Below are 16,077 nucleotides of genomic sequence, written 5' to 3'. Positions count from 1 at the left end.
CATCGAAAACTAGGGCATGCCAACTTCCCTGTAGTTCAGAAAATGAGTAACTTCGCTGAAGGTGTTAAAATAAAGGATTGCAAAAACTATCTTGAATGCTCAGTATGCAAATGTTCAAAATTAAAAACTAAACCTAGACCAAAGAAAGCATCATGAACCACCACACATATATTCAATCTAGTGCATATGGATTTGGTGGGACCTCTAAAACCATCTATAAAATATAAAAAGAGATTTTTTCTCACCATCGTAGATGATTATAGTCACTACGGCTTCGTATATACCTTAAAACACAAAAGCGAAGCCTTTCAAAAATTCAAGGAATTCTACAAGTGAGTAGAAACCCAACATAACATACAATTGAAACAAATAATGACTGATAGGGGATCAGAATTTTTGTCAAGGGAGTTCACCCGCTGGCTCAGATCTAAGGGCGTGCTACACTTTACTTCGTCTCCGTTCTCAGCCTTCCAAAATGGCATCGTAGAACGATGAAATTCCACCCTACAAACCATGATAAGATGCGCACTGGAGGATGCAGGAATAGGTAAACACTTCTGGTCTGAGGCTTTAGTATATTCTAATTACACACTCAACAGAACCTGGTCCAGCGTCATAGATAAAACACCCTATGAACTAATGTATAACAAGAAGCCAAAAATAGAACATCTACATGTCTTCGGAGTCACTGCAGATGTCCACATTCTGAAACAATTACGACACAAGGGGGATAAAATATCTAGAAGATTAAGGTTCATGGGCTATGAACCAGGTACCAAGGGGTACAGATTCATAGATAATAATAACAGATTTGTGGTATCTAGAACAGCCGTGTTCCATGAACAAGCAAACTGGTCTAAAATACACCTTAATGAGATACACCCTAAACAAATAATAAGATACAATACACGAGATCATAATAGACAGGACATGCAAAACATCACAAAAGATAAGGGACCTAAGAATACACAGCTAAGAAACACTAACAAAGAATGGAAAGGTGAACATCCAAAAATTAGAGTAGATTCACTCACTCAAAAGGAGGCCAGATACTTACATGACAATAACTCCACACCGGATAGGCCAGTCAGAGCCAATAGAAATCAATTACCCAAAAGATTTGAAAATTACATAATGCATGTACATTCTAACCCAATCACACCAAATTCATACGGAGAAGTAATGAAACTTCCCCCTGAAGAAAGATTAAAGTGGGAATTAGCTATGTCAAAGGAAATGGAAAGCCTTAAAGAGTTAAATGTATTCACCCCCGCCATAGTACCAAAAGATAAAACCACAATAGGTACTAGATGGATTTTTAAAATCAAAAATCTAGAGGAAGGTAAAACTTTGTACAAAGCACAATTGGTAGCGCAAGGATTTGCTCAAAGGTATCCAGAAGATTATACTGATACATATTCACCAACAGTGAGAGCAGAAAGCGTTAAAACTGCATTAGTAATGGCTTCAGTACTAGACCTAGAAGTATACCAATATGACATTCAAACAGCATACTTACACGCGAAATTAGACAAAGAAATTTACGTAAGAGCACCACCTAGTAAGGACAGGAATGAGGGCGACACATGGCTACTCAATAAAAGCTTATATGGTTTAAAACAGTAAGGAAAACGCTGGTATGAATGTCTAGTCAAAGTACTCGAATCGATAGGGTTTACAGCGACTCCAGCAGACAACTGTTTATTTACCAAAAGAGAAGGAGATTCACCAGAATATGTACTGATATACGTGGATGACATTCTATATATTGGGAAACATAAAGAAAAATGCGATGCCTTTGCCAGCAAATTAGAAAAGCAATTTTCACTGAAATCATTAGGAAAAATAAATAAATACTTGGGAGTACAAATCACTCGAACACCAAAAGGATTCTGTCTATCACAAAAAGAAAAAATTATAGAACTGTTACACAAGTGCAATATGTCTGATGCCAAACAATGTGACTTTCCCATGCAACCGGATTTTTTGAAAAATATGCCTAACCTGTCACCCGAATTCAAAGATAATACACTCTACAGATCTACCATTGGATCTCTCCTATATATAGCAAATTGGACTAGACCTGACATAGCTTTGCCTTTGAATTTATTGTCAAGACACGTGGGTAAACCAACCGTATATCACTGGGAAGCAGTAAAAAAGGTACTCAGATACCTGAAGTACAGCTCTGACACTTGCTTATACTTAGAACCAAACAAACTTAACAAAATCACGCTCACATGTTATGCAGATGCCGATTGGGCTGGAGATGTAAAGAGCAGGAAGAGTACATCAGGATATATATTCTTTATTAATGGAAGTCCTGTACATTGGTATACAGGAAAACAAAACTTAGTTGCAACCTCAACTACAGAAGCAGAATATATATGTCTTTCAAAGGCTGCCAATAATCTCATTTGGTTTGAGGACCTGCTCACCAGTATTTGGTCAAGACCATCACAACCCATAATCATACATGAGGATAATAAAGCCGCAATTGAGATATCAAAGGCAGAAGCTATTGGACAAAGATCGAGAAACATAGACATAAAACATAAACATGTAAGACAGTTATCAAAAATAGGATTCATCAAAATAGTACATTGTATCAGCATTTTATCAGCTGATAAAATAGGTATAATATCATTAGATATTTTTAAAGCTTTTGACTCTGTACAATGGGAAACTATTAAAACAATTGTTGAGGTACTAGGTTTTGGTAATAAGTTTATACATGTTATTTCAAAACTGTATCAAAAAAGTAGTGCAAGAGTGAAGGTGAATGGAAGGCTGACAGAAGAGATAAGATTGGAAGCGGGTACAAGACAAGGATGTCCCCTGTCTCCAACATTATTTTTATTGGTTATGGAAATTTTGACTAAAATGATAGAAAAAGATGAAGAATTGGAAGGGTATAAGGGATATAAGATAAATCTGTATGCGGATGATACTTTGATTATTTTGAAAGATATAGAGAAAGATTTGAAAAAGATACATAAGCATTTGGAAGAATTTGAGGAAATGACAGGTTTGAAAATAAATTGGTCAAAATCTGAATTATTAATGAATAATAATGGTAAGGAGTGGGAGAATATGCAAGAACAACTTGGGATAAGGATTAAAAAAACATTGAAATATTTGGGCATAACACTTTCACTCAAAGTTAAAGAAATGAAAAAATTAAATTATGATGTGGTGATGAATGAAATTGAGAAAAAGATAGATAAATATAAAATGATAAAGTTGTCTTGGTTTGGTAGAATTGCAATGTGTAAGATGATGTTGTTGCCAAAGTTTAATTTTTTATTTGAGATGTTACCGTTAAACTTGACAGAGAAAGATATTGAAGGATATCAGAAGAAATTGGATAAATTTTGCAATGGTGGGAAAAGACCTAGATTAGTGAAGAAAATGTGGTATCAAAATCAAAAGGAAGGTGGATTAGGAATCCCCAAACTACTCAATTATTATTGGGTTTATGCTATTCGGACTGTGGTAAAAATATTTAAAGGTGAAGATAGTCATTGGAGAGATTTAGAATTAAAGGACATCAAGAGATTTGGCTCAACATGGTTTTTAGATAAAGCAAAATCAAAATGTGTAATTAATAGCTATTGGTTAAAGGGACTGAGTAAAATTTGGAACAAATTTGTTAAAATTTTAATTCCAGATATAATTTTCTTAGGGAAGACAATTGAAAATTGGCCGATTAAAACTAATATAAGTCGTGATAGGGTAATGGAAGATGAAAATATACAAACTATAATAGATTGGTTAAAAACTTCAGAAAATGAAAGGAGGAAAAAAGAAATCATTGAAAAATTGGGTTTAGGCTGGTTTGAAAAAATACAGATAGAAAAATGGACTAAGAAGGTAAGGGACAATTGTTCGATAAGTAGAAGTAAAACTGAATTTGAATATTTAGTATTCCAAATTATGAAAGATGAAATTGGGCTAAAGGGACTCGTTAGTAAGATATATAAGATTATAAATTTTGATGGAAAACCACAAAGGGTGATGAAGATGAATTGGGAAAAAGAACTTAATATTAAAATATCAGATTTAGATTGGAACGTGAATTGGAAGAGTAGAATTATGAAGACTTTATCTGTGAGGATTAAAGAGCATAATTATAAGGTTGTTTGGAAATGGTATTTGACTCCATTAAGATTGTCATTGATGGATAAAAAAATTAGTAAACAATGTTGGAGATGTGACATGGAATTAGGGACTTATGAACATATGTGGTACAAATGTGATAAAGTTAAAAAGTTTTGGCAACAATTGGAGGTAATGATATTTGAAATGATGGGGAAAGCAATAATATTGAGACCAGAAACTATATTACTGTTGATAATTAAGGAAATAGAACCAACAAAATATGAGAAAGAATTGATTAGAATTATGATTATAATGGGTAGAATTATAATAGCCAGATATTGGAAATTAGATGTGAATTTTAGAATAGAAGAATGGTATTGTGAAATGTGGAAATTAGCTTTAAATGATAAAATGACATGTGATATTAAAATTAGAAATGGTGACTATAAAGAAGACATTTTCTGGAAAATTTGGAAACCATTTGTGGACTATGCGCTGGGAAAATTGGATGCTTCAGTACCTGTACCCCGAGAACATGGATTTTGGCGATCATGAGGATATATCCGAAGAACCAAATCTTCCTTTCTTATGTATAGCACAGGGTGAAATATTGTATATGTTGTTTGTAATGTTAGTAATTTAAAATATAAAATGAATAAAATAATAAAAAAAAAAAGTACATTGTGACACAAAAGAGCAAATAGCAGACATTTTAATGAAACCTTTGTCAGGCAAACAACATGCTTATTTAGTGTCTAAGTTATGCATTCGCATGTAAATTTTTTAACAAGAGATAAATTCAATCTTCACATATTCGGCATCTAGAGGGGGATTTGTCACATACATAGATGCCTCATATAATAGAATAACAAGGGTTAACATATACACTCCCTCCACCCACTTTCCCCTTAAACCCCTCCTTACCTTTGGTTCCGCCCCTTCAGTATAAAAGGAACATTCTGCCTTAATCCAGTGCTCTTCCTGAAGTAACCTGTGAATAGAAAAGAACATAACAGTTAATAAAGACCTTCATCTTGATCAAACAACGAGTCTATGTTTCTCATTGAGTCTGATCCTCGAATATTGTCACATAAAATTGTGGGAGAAACAGCCCAAACGTCGTCTTCTATGCCCTTGCATTATGCTAAAAAAGATATTCAAACTCCCAGGTGGGATGACCACTGAAGAACATCAGACTGGACAAGGTTATTACCAAGTACTTAACAAACAGAACAAAATTACATTTACCTGTGAATTACAAAGCTGACAGGCTGCTAACTCGTTTTCATTTTCTTCCATTTTCTTCCTCCTTTCTGTTTGCATACTTTCTAACTGCTTACATTGTTTTACCATAGCCTTTACTTCAGTTTTCATTTTACTGATGTAGAGTCTTGCAACTGTGAATTCCTCATCTATCATACCAGTTCCTTCTGGCTGCTAAGAAAGGACTAATGTTTAACTCCAAAAGTTTGAAAGTTCATAAAATGATCCAGCAATATATTCAGAGTACACATATTATTTGGCATTAGAGTATTTCTTCCTATTAAAGTATCATCCACGTGCCTTAATCATGAAATTCTATTTTAAACGAGATTGTAGCAAAAATACATACAAACTATATCAAACCCCATTTGCATATGGCAGATTTGAGGCACTCTGATTTAACATGAAATGTTTCCATAAATACTAAGTATTTAGTTGCTTTAAACCTGTTTTTATTGCCACTACAGCTGATATCTTATAAACTATGGTTAGTAATAGTCTGCTGTATTTTTAAGTTTCTCTTAAAAGAAATCCACACGCCTATACTTCTCACAGAAATACTGTAATGAGTATTTTTAATGATGAATTAATAATTAATAATGAAGACAGAAGACATACAATGACAGGGATGTGTATGTATATGTACATACACACACATGTACCATTTGAGGGCAGAATGGATTTACAATTTTAATGGTTCATTAGATGGCTTACCTTTACATCGTTATTTCCAACTGCAATTCCTCTTTTTTTTTTTTTTTATAGAAACTTTATTAAGGTTTTTTACAGAACAAAAAAAAAGGAAATAAAAAAAAAGAGAAAAAGGAAAAACAAACATTCAAACAGAAACATAAAACACATAAGCATAATAACATTTTCAGTTAGTATCGGATGTGCAGTGTTTTAACTATTTACATAATAGTGCTTGGTGACATTTCAGCTCACTTTTAACCAATATTTAACACACCTTTAGATCTTTCTTTCATTTTGTCATGCAACCACTTGTACCACCTTTCCCACACCATATAATAAACTGACTTCTCATCATTTAATTCATAAGTTAATTTAGTCATCTCTGCGCACTCGAGTATTTTCTTAATTGTAAGCTCTTCTGGTGGTTGAGTTTTCTCTTTCCAATACTGTGTGTATGCCAATCTAGCGGCTGTAATTATGTGGATCATTAAATGTGTCATTTCCTTTCTATATGGCTTCTTTATTATTCCCAAGAGGAAAATCTCTGGTGTTAGTTCAATATCATCGTCAATTATTTCTTGTAACCACCTCCTAATTTTATTCCAGTATTCTTTCGCTTCCGGGCATGTCCACCACATGTGAAAGAAGGTGCCTTGACCATAGCCACATTTCCAACAATTGGGATGTATATTGGGGTATATCTTTGCTAGTCTGGCCGGGGCTAGGTACCATCTATGCAACATTTTGTAGTGGTTTTCCTTATATGCCACCGCTCTAGTGAGTTTAAGATTTCTGTTCCATGCCTCCTCCCATTTCCCAAAATTTATATCGCGCCCTATATTTTTCTCCCATGCAATTATTTGGTTCTTTGTGATGTCTTCAAACTTATCGTCGCCTAATAAATAATTGTATAGTTTTGCCAGTATCTTTTTGTTTGTTCCCATCAGGACTTTATCCAATCCGTTTGGTCCAAGTTCTAAACCGTATTGTTCTTTATCTCTCTGATATCTGGATTTTACTTGTGAGTAGGTCCACCAATCTAAATTTATTCCTTGCTCTCGTAAGGTGTCATTTGATTTAAGCCTCCCTCCTTCGTCTAAAATATCTTTGTATCTGCCCATTTTCTCCCTCTCCCACCTATTTGGGTGGGTCAGGGCCTCCATCGTTGAGAGCCAATTTGGGATTTTTTTGTAATATTTTTGCCTAATCTTCCGGTTGGTGAGCTGCAGCGACATGGTGCTGAGTGAGTGATCGCTACTCCTCAACACCGCCTGTCACCACGTTTTGGGGATCCCTTCGGGGGCGCGGGACCTGGAGAGCCCCGCGGACAATAGAGGGAGTCCGGTGAGCGAGAAAGTGAAGCGCAAACACTTCTCGCAAAATCCAGGCGGCTCTGTCAAACCAGCGTGAGTGAGTCAGCCTTTCAATGGCTGACTTGAAGCTGTGGGGAGCTGACAACTAGAAGGAAGCAAGGAAGATCGGAGGTTGCAGTGGTGTGATCGAAACCTACTTTCCCTGCCTATGTGGATTTGAACATCAAAAAGGGGTCGGCGTAGACGAGAGCGAGGGGCTCAGAGTGGAAACGAGCGGCGCTGGAGATCAAAGAGCAGTTTGACAAGGCACAGAGCTCGTCTAGCCGGCGCAGAAAAGGAAAGTCTGAGGGCGCTGAAACTGCCTGCGTAAAAAGAGGTTTGGTGGAGTAAGGAACACATAGGAACTTGGAAAAATTTGTTCCTCATTTGCTGGCCATAGCAGGAAGGTGAATAAAGCTGAAGATCAGACTTTACTTGCCTGTATCGGAGAACAGGAAGTGCAGCCATTAAAGAAGCCTGACAGAGCAAAAGCTGAAAAGGACAGGCATAGAGACAATCTAGCTGTGAGATTTATCATAGAGCTTCGGCTGTGGCTAAGGAAGGATTGGAGGAGATTGGAGGAGATTGATGACTGAGTGAAAAAAAAAATCAAAATCAAAAAAACTTTATCTTTGTGGAAATACCATCTGCCCCTTATTGTATCTTGATAGCCTTCCTTTTTACTTTTCTTACTTTTCACAACGCTGTCCTCAACTTCCTGACCTTCTGCATAGTAATAGTGTTATTAATAAGAACTGTTAATTTTTAGGCTATTTAAGCCCTGACCTTACTTGCTTATAAGATATACTATTATACAGTGTTATTTGATTTGCATTCATTTAATTAATTACCTAAGTATTCTTACTTGTATCTATAGTAATGTTGCATACTCTATATATTAACTTATTAATATTCAGTAATATATATATATTTTTGGTCTAGATATATATAATATACTCTCAAGCTATGATATTTTAAATCTTTCTATATATATTTCAATGCTTAGTATTTATAGTATTTATTAGTATTTTTATAGTATTTAAAATTGTAATTATATTTAAAATCAAGTATTCAAAAATTTCCATTTACAGTATTTATAGTACTTTAAGCATTTAAACGTACAATATTTAGCCAAATTAATTGCTATATTGATACATTGACTGTGAACTGTCTAACTCATATCTATTAAGCTAGTTATATTTGTTTATAATTTAGAAGGAAAAATTAGATATAGGAATATATATATATAAATATATATTTTTTAAAAAAAGATAATAGAGGCGTTAACTGGCGAATGAGAATTTGGAGCAACATTGATAGGATAATTAGAGAGCAAAAGAAAATTTTGAAAGAAATGACAAGCATGTCATTCACAGTGGGGAAAACAGGAAAAAAGACTCCCTCTAATCCCACTATAACAACAACCTCTCCGGCAACACAAAAATCAACAGAAAGCCTGGCAATGCAAACGCTGCAAGCATCATTAACCCTAATCCAAGAAACGATGATGGCAATGCAGGAAAAATTGTCAAATAATCATGTTGAATTAAAATCAGACATACATGCATTGGATCAGAAAATGAATGAAATCCAAACATCAATAGTTAAGAATGAACAACGAATTCAAAAAGCTGAAACAAGAATTGACCAAACTGAAAAGAAATTAGATATTGTGGATCAAACATTAACAAGTCAAAATAAAGAGTTAGAAGATTCAATAATCCAATTGGAGATGGACCAGGCTTCCTTCTATTTGCGATTTCAGAATGTTGTCGAGGACAAAGAGGAAGACCTAGGTGAAAAGATGGCGGAGCTGATAGCTGATGCACTTCACCAAGACAAACAGGCGATAATTAGGGAGCTGGACGACGTATACAGGGTCCAGACTAACTACGCAAGAAGGAACAAGCTTCCTAGAGAAGTAGATGTCCGCTTCGCACGGAAAAAAGTTAAAGATATTCTATACAACATGGCAAGAGATGAACAGATAACATATCGAGGTAAAGAAATAATAATCCTAAAACAGATACCAAGAAGAGTCCGGGAGATGAGGAAGGGATACAGATTTTTGGCCATACAGTTGAATAAAAGAAAGATTCTATTCAGGTGGCTTCTCCCAGAAGGGATGCTAATAACCTGGCAAGGAAGAAAAATTAAAATAGAAAGCCTAAGTACAGCACAAGATTTCCTTGACCAGTTGAGAGGTGTGGAAGAAGAGCAGGGTAGCAAGGAAGAACTAGAAACAGCAGTAGTGGAGGAGGAAGCCCTACATCAACAGAACACGAACGAAGCAACTGTAGAGGAGAAGACAGAAGAAGAAGAAGAAGCCAAAGAGAAGAAAACAAGACCAGTAAGGGCCGTAAGAAACAAACAAGAACCAATAATCAGATAGGGGTATAGAGATGAATGACTTAAAGCTAATATCTGTAAATGTCAATGGACTAAATGATTACAAAAAGAGGAAAAGAATATTAACAAAATTAGGTAAACAAAATGTTGATGTAATGTGTTTACAAGAGGTACACATAAAAAAAGAAGAGAGTAAATGTTTAGAATATAAAAAATTCGGTCAAACATTTGATTCGTTGGCAGAGAAAAAGAAGAGGGGGGTGGTAATTTACGTAAAAAAAGGAATCGAAGCAAAATTGAAATTTAAAGACACAAAAGGTAGAATCCTCATGATTGAAATTAAGAGAGGGAATTCCAAGATATTATTAGTGGGCATTTATGCCCCAAATAAAAAACAAGGAGAATTTTTTAAGAAACTCCATGAACAATTAGTGAAAATGGCATATAACGAAATCTGTATGATAGGGGATTTCAATGGCATTGTGGATCCGGAGAAGGACCACAAGAGCAATAAAGAAAAAAAAAATAAAAGGACAAATTTACCGAGAGCTTTTTTCGAGTTAGTCGATGAACTAGATCTAATTGACATTTGGCGTACCTTGCATCCAAATGATAGGCAATATACCTTCTTTTCAAATGCACAAAAGTCGTGGTCCAGAATTGACATGGCATGGGTTAGTAGGAATTTGGGGCTAGAAATTGGAACAGCTGTAATTAACCCTAATGATTGGGCAGATCACAATCCACTAGAAATGAGATGGAAGCCTGTCCAGAGAAAATACCAACGGAGGTGGAGGCTAAATGCTAAATTATTGGGTGACAAAGACTGTATACAAAAATTCAAAGAAGAAATAAACTTCTTTTTTAAGGAAAATGAAAACAAAGGCACATCCCGCGCAATAGTATGGGATACAATGAAGGCCTATCTGTACTGCACATAAAAATAAAGAAGAAAGGAAGATCCTGGAAGACTATTTAAATCATATAGGAGAATCAGAAAGAAAACTCCAAGACAACCCAGAAGACGAAGCTGCCAAAGAAGACTGGATGATGTGGAAGCATAAAGTAAACATCATGGAGCAAGAAGAGCTGGCACAAAGAATGAAAAGAACAAAACAATATCTTTTTGAGAACACTAACAAATCGGGCAGGTGGCTGGCCTATAAATTAAAAAAGGAAAATGAAAGGGGAATAATTCATACCTTAGAAGATTCTAAGGGTAAATTATTGACTAACGAGGAAGGAAAACGGGATAGGGTGAGAGAATACTATGAATCCCTATATAAAGAAGAGGAGATACCGGATGACAAAATAGAACAATATTTGATAAAAGCAGAGCTCCCACAAATAACTGATGATGAGAAAGAAATGCTCAACAGAAAGATTACAATTGAAGAATTAAAAACAGCCCTCTCTAAATTGAAAAACAACAAAGCGCCAGGACCTGACGGATTCCCGGGGGAAATATATAAAAAATTAGAAGAAACACTCCAACCGAAATTAGTAGAAATTTTTAATGATGCATTGTTAGACCATAAAATTCCAGAGTCATGGAAAGAGGCGCATGTTACACTTGTGCCGAAAGAAGGTGCCGACTTAAAACAAATCCAAAATTACAGACCAATTTCGCTCCTAAATACTGACTACAAATTATTCATGGGTATAATGGCAGAAAGAATGAAAAAGATTTTAAATAATTGGATATACAAAGACCAGAACGGATTTTTACCGGGAAGACAAATTAGGGATAATTTGAGAATCGTGCTAGACACACTAGAGTATTATGAAGAACACCCCAGAAAACAGATGGCTTTGATTTTTGTCGATGCTCAAAAGGCATTTGACAATCTAAATTGGAAATTTATGTTTAAACAAATTGAGATTATGAAATTCGGAACAAATTTTGAAATGATGATTAAATCTATTTATAATAACCAAAAGGCAAGCATCCTGGTGAATGGGGATAGGACCAAAACATTCCAAATTAGTAAGGGAGTAAGGCAAGGCTGTCCCCTATCCCCCCTATTGTTTATTTTGGCCCTAGAAGTTCTTCTCCGGAAAATTAGAACTAACGAGGAAATAAAAGGATTGAAGATCAGGAAGGAGACCTACAAGACGCAAGCATTTGCGGACGACGTAGCTCTAATCCTGGAAGACCCCATAGAATCGGGACCTAAAATATTAGAGGAATTAAGTAAATATGGAGAGGTGGCAGGCTTTAAACTGAACAAAACAAAAACCAAAGTATTGATTAAGAATACAACTGAGAGCCAGAAGAACGAGATAGAAAAAGTATTAGGATTACAGGTTGCCAAAAAAATTAAATACCTAGGAATTTGGATTACATCAAGATGCTCGACCCTGAAAGACGATAATTATACTCCCCTAATTAGAAAAATGAAACAAGACCTAGATAGCTGGAAAAAAATAAGACTATCACTTCTGGGCAAGATAGCCACAATTAAGATGAACATCCTCCCTAGAATATTATTCTTATTCCAAAATATACCAATAAATTTAGATAAAAAAATTTTTTTAGAATTAGACAAAATCATCAGAGAATTTATATGGGAGGGAAAAAAACCGAGATTTTCTATTAAAATTTTAAGTGGCAAAAGAGATATAGGTGGATTTGGACTCCCGGATTGGGAAACATACTACAGGGCAGCCAAGCTAGTTTGGTTAAGAGACTGGATCACCCTGGAAAATGAGAGGATTCTCACTTTAGAAGGACATGACTTGCAAAAAGGCTGGCACGCCCACATTTGGGACACGGAAAAGAAAAGGAAGACACATTTCCATAGACATAAAATTAGAGACTCCTTGATACAAACATGGACTCAGATTAGGCAAAAATATTCCAACTGCAATTCCTATTTCTGCAAGATCTTTTAACAGAGATGCCATCATTTCAGCTGCACGTTTTTTCTGATGATTGGTCATTTCCTTAAGATTTTGAAGTTCTGCATCTATACTAGCTAATGTTACCTGGAAAAACAAAAAAATGTTGTTACCCAGGTAAATGTTTTTAGCAGCCAAAGATCAATTCAAGAGTTCTGCCTTAATTCCAATAACTTCAATAGTCATTCAATAGTCATACTTTGTTTCCTAAGGGAACATTCTTTCTAAGTTCTGAGAGCTCAGGAGTGGTAGACTCTAAGATTATTCTCCCTGTACGCTGAAAGATTGGTATGATCATGAAAGCTTCTGCCTCACTGCCAGAGTCATCATTAAAGCCATTAGGCACAATTATCCAACCAAGTTATTGAAGGTACAAGCAACTGCAATACCACTGCCAACTCCCATAAACACCAAAGTATTAGTCACTTTTTAAATTCTTTCCTAGGTGCTCAGAACTTTTTGCTGACTGCTATAGACTCTTGACCCCCTTCATGAATCACTGCTCTGTCATGGTGAAGGGGCTTGCGCAGCTCAAAGAAACTAGGAGCTATGCTGCACAGGGCCACCGAAGACGGACAGCTCTTCCAGAGAGGACTCATTGGAAAAGACCCTGAAGTTGGGAAAGATTGAAGGCAAAAGGAGAAGGGGACGGCAGAGGATGAGATGGTTATAGTGTCATTTATGCAGTGGGCATGGGTTTGGGAGGACTCCGGCAGACAGAATAGGATGGGGGTTCCTGGTGTGCTGTGGTCCATGGGGTCACAAAGAGTTGGACACGACAGTGGCTGAACAACAAAATAGCCTCTTGACAGTGCTGTTCAGGAAAAACGGTCATCTCATGGCAACTGCTGCAAGCAGAAAAAGGAATTCCCACATTTCACTCTTACCCTTGCACCAATTTATTGTCTGCATTTTTAACCAAATTATTAACCAGATGAAAAAATTCTATAGTAAGCCTAGAAGTTGCAACTAACTTATTATGACCCTCAAATATCTTACATTTCAATGTGTATGAAGACAATCATTTTAAAATCAAACATTGAGAATAAGTTGCATTTTGAAAATGGGTATGCAGAACACCTTCAATTCCCAAATAGAAGTTTCTATTTGAAGCTTCTTAACATGTCAATGCAAATCAGACAAAATACAACAAGCACATGACACAACACATATAATTATATGGAGCCCTCTGAGAAGTTGTGTATCATAGGAACAATCCATATGGGGATCTTTAAATAAGATGACTCAAACTATGAATATTACACAAAGCTGGTCAAATATACAAATTATATTTATGACTGCATGTTAACAGAAGAAAATTCTTCCGTATCCAATGTTCAATCGATCAATCAGAATAGAGCTGGAAGGGACCTTGAAGGTCTTCTAGTCCAGCCCCCTGCTCAAGCAGGAGATCCTATACCATTTCAGACAAGTGACTGTCCAGTCTCTTCTTAAAAACCTCCAGTGATGAAGCACCCACAACTTCTGAAGGCAAGCTGTTCCAGTGGGTTAATTGTCCTCACTGTTAGGAAGTTTCTCCTCAATTCCAGGTTGCTTCTCTCCTTGATTAGTTTCCATCCATTGTTTCTTGTCCTGCCCTCTGGTGCTCTGGAAAATAAATTGACCCCCTCCTCTTTGTGGCAGCCTCTCAATACTGGAATACTGCTATCATTTCCCCCCTAGTCCTTCTTTTCTCTAGACTAGCCAAACCCAAATCCTGCAACCGTTCTTCATATGTTTTAATCGCCAGGCCTTTAATCATCTTAGTTGCCCTTCTTTGCACTTTTTCCAAAGTCTCAACATCTTTTTTGTAACGTGGTGACCAAAACTGGATGCAGTATTCCAGGTGTGGTCTTACTAAGGCTTTATAAAGTGGTACTAATACTACACGTGATTTTGCTACTATGCTTCTGTTTATACAACCAAGGATTGTATTAGCTTTTTTGGCTGCTGCCACACACTGCTGACTCATGTTTAAGTGATCGTCCACTAAGACTCCAAGGTCCCTCTCACAGTTACTGTTTTTGAGCCAGGTTTCACCTAATCTGTACTTTGGTTTTTCCTGCCCAGGTGTAAAACCTTGCTTTTCTCCACATTAAATTTCACTTTGTTGGATTGGGCCCATTGTTCAAGTCTGTCAAGATCTTTTTGGATCCTGAGCTTGTCTTCTGGGGTGTTGGCTATTCCTGCCAGTTTAGTGTCATCTGCAAATTTGACGAGTTCCCCTTCTGTACCCTCATCTAAGCCATTTATGAAGATATTGAAGAGTATCAGGCCTAAGACAGAACCTTGTGTTACCCCACTACTTCCTTCCTTCCATGTAGATGTAGTACCATTAAGGACTACTCATTGAGTATGGTTTGTCAGGCAGTTACAAATCCAACTGGTGTTGATACTGTCTATCCCACTTTTTCCTAGCTTACAAAGAAGTAGGTTGTGGTCTACTTTGTCAAATGCCTTGCTGAAGTCTAAATATACTATGTCCACAGCATTTCACTGGTCTACTAATTTAGTCACTTTGTCAAAGAATGAAATAACATTGGTTTGGCATGATCTGTTTTTAACAAACCCATGCTGACGTCTGGTTATAACTTTATTGATTTCTAGATGTTTGCAGATCTGTTTTTTTTATTATCTTTTCCAGTATCTTCCCAGGTACTGATGTTAGGCTGATTGGTCTGTAATTTCCTGGGTCTGCTTTTTTCCCTTTTTTGAAACTGGGAACCACTTCAAAAAGAAGTGGTTCCCAGGTCTTTTCCAATCCTCAGATAATTCCCCATTGAAAGATATGGTATAATGGTTCTGAGATAACATCTGCCAGCTCCTTCAGAACTCTGGGATGTAATCTGTCAGGTCTTGGTGATTTATATTCATCAAGATCAGATACGTGTTCTCTAACCATTTTCTTGCTTATTTTAGTCTTTTACAGTTAGGTTTTGGTAGCTTGGGCTATAGTTTCTTTTTGTGTGAAGACTGATACAAAGAATCAGTTAAGCAGTTCTGCTATCTCTCTACTGCCTGTTACTTCCTTGCCATCTTCTCTTTAGTGGATCAACTGTTTCTTTCACTTTTTTCTTGTTATTTATATGTTGAAAGAAACTTTTTAAAAATTATCTTTGACTTTTGTTGCAAGTCTTTTCTCATTCTAAGCCTTTGCTTTCCTCACTTCATCTTTACAGATTCCGGCTATCTGTTGATATTCTGCCTTAGTTATGTGTCCCTCTTTCCATTTTTTGTACTTGTCCTCTTTGTCTTTCCGTTTATCAAAGAAATTTTTGTGCAACCATTGTCAGAGATAAATGCCTTGCCTCAGATCCAGGGCTAGAGGCAGGGGGGCTGGACAGGCCAACCCCCAAGGTCCACCCTAACCCAATGACCCCTCCTTACCTTAGCCACACCCCGGGGGTACTTAAGGTCC

This window comes from Pituophis catenifer, unplaced genomic scaffold, assembly GCF_029215685.1.
Source record: "Pituophis catenifer annectens isolate HBS135680 unplaced genomic scaffold, rPitCat1.0.hap2 SCAF_5, whole genome shotgun sequence".
NCBI classification, from domain to species: domain Eukaryota; kingdom Metazoa; phylum Chordata; class Lepidosauria; order Squamata; family Colubridae; genus Pituophis; species Pituophis catenifer.
The sequence above is the reverse complement of the archived record's forward strand: the minus strand, read 5'-3'. Positions refer to the sequence as shown.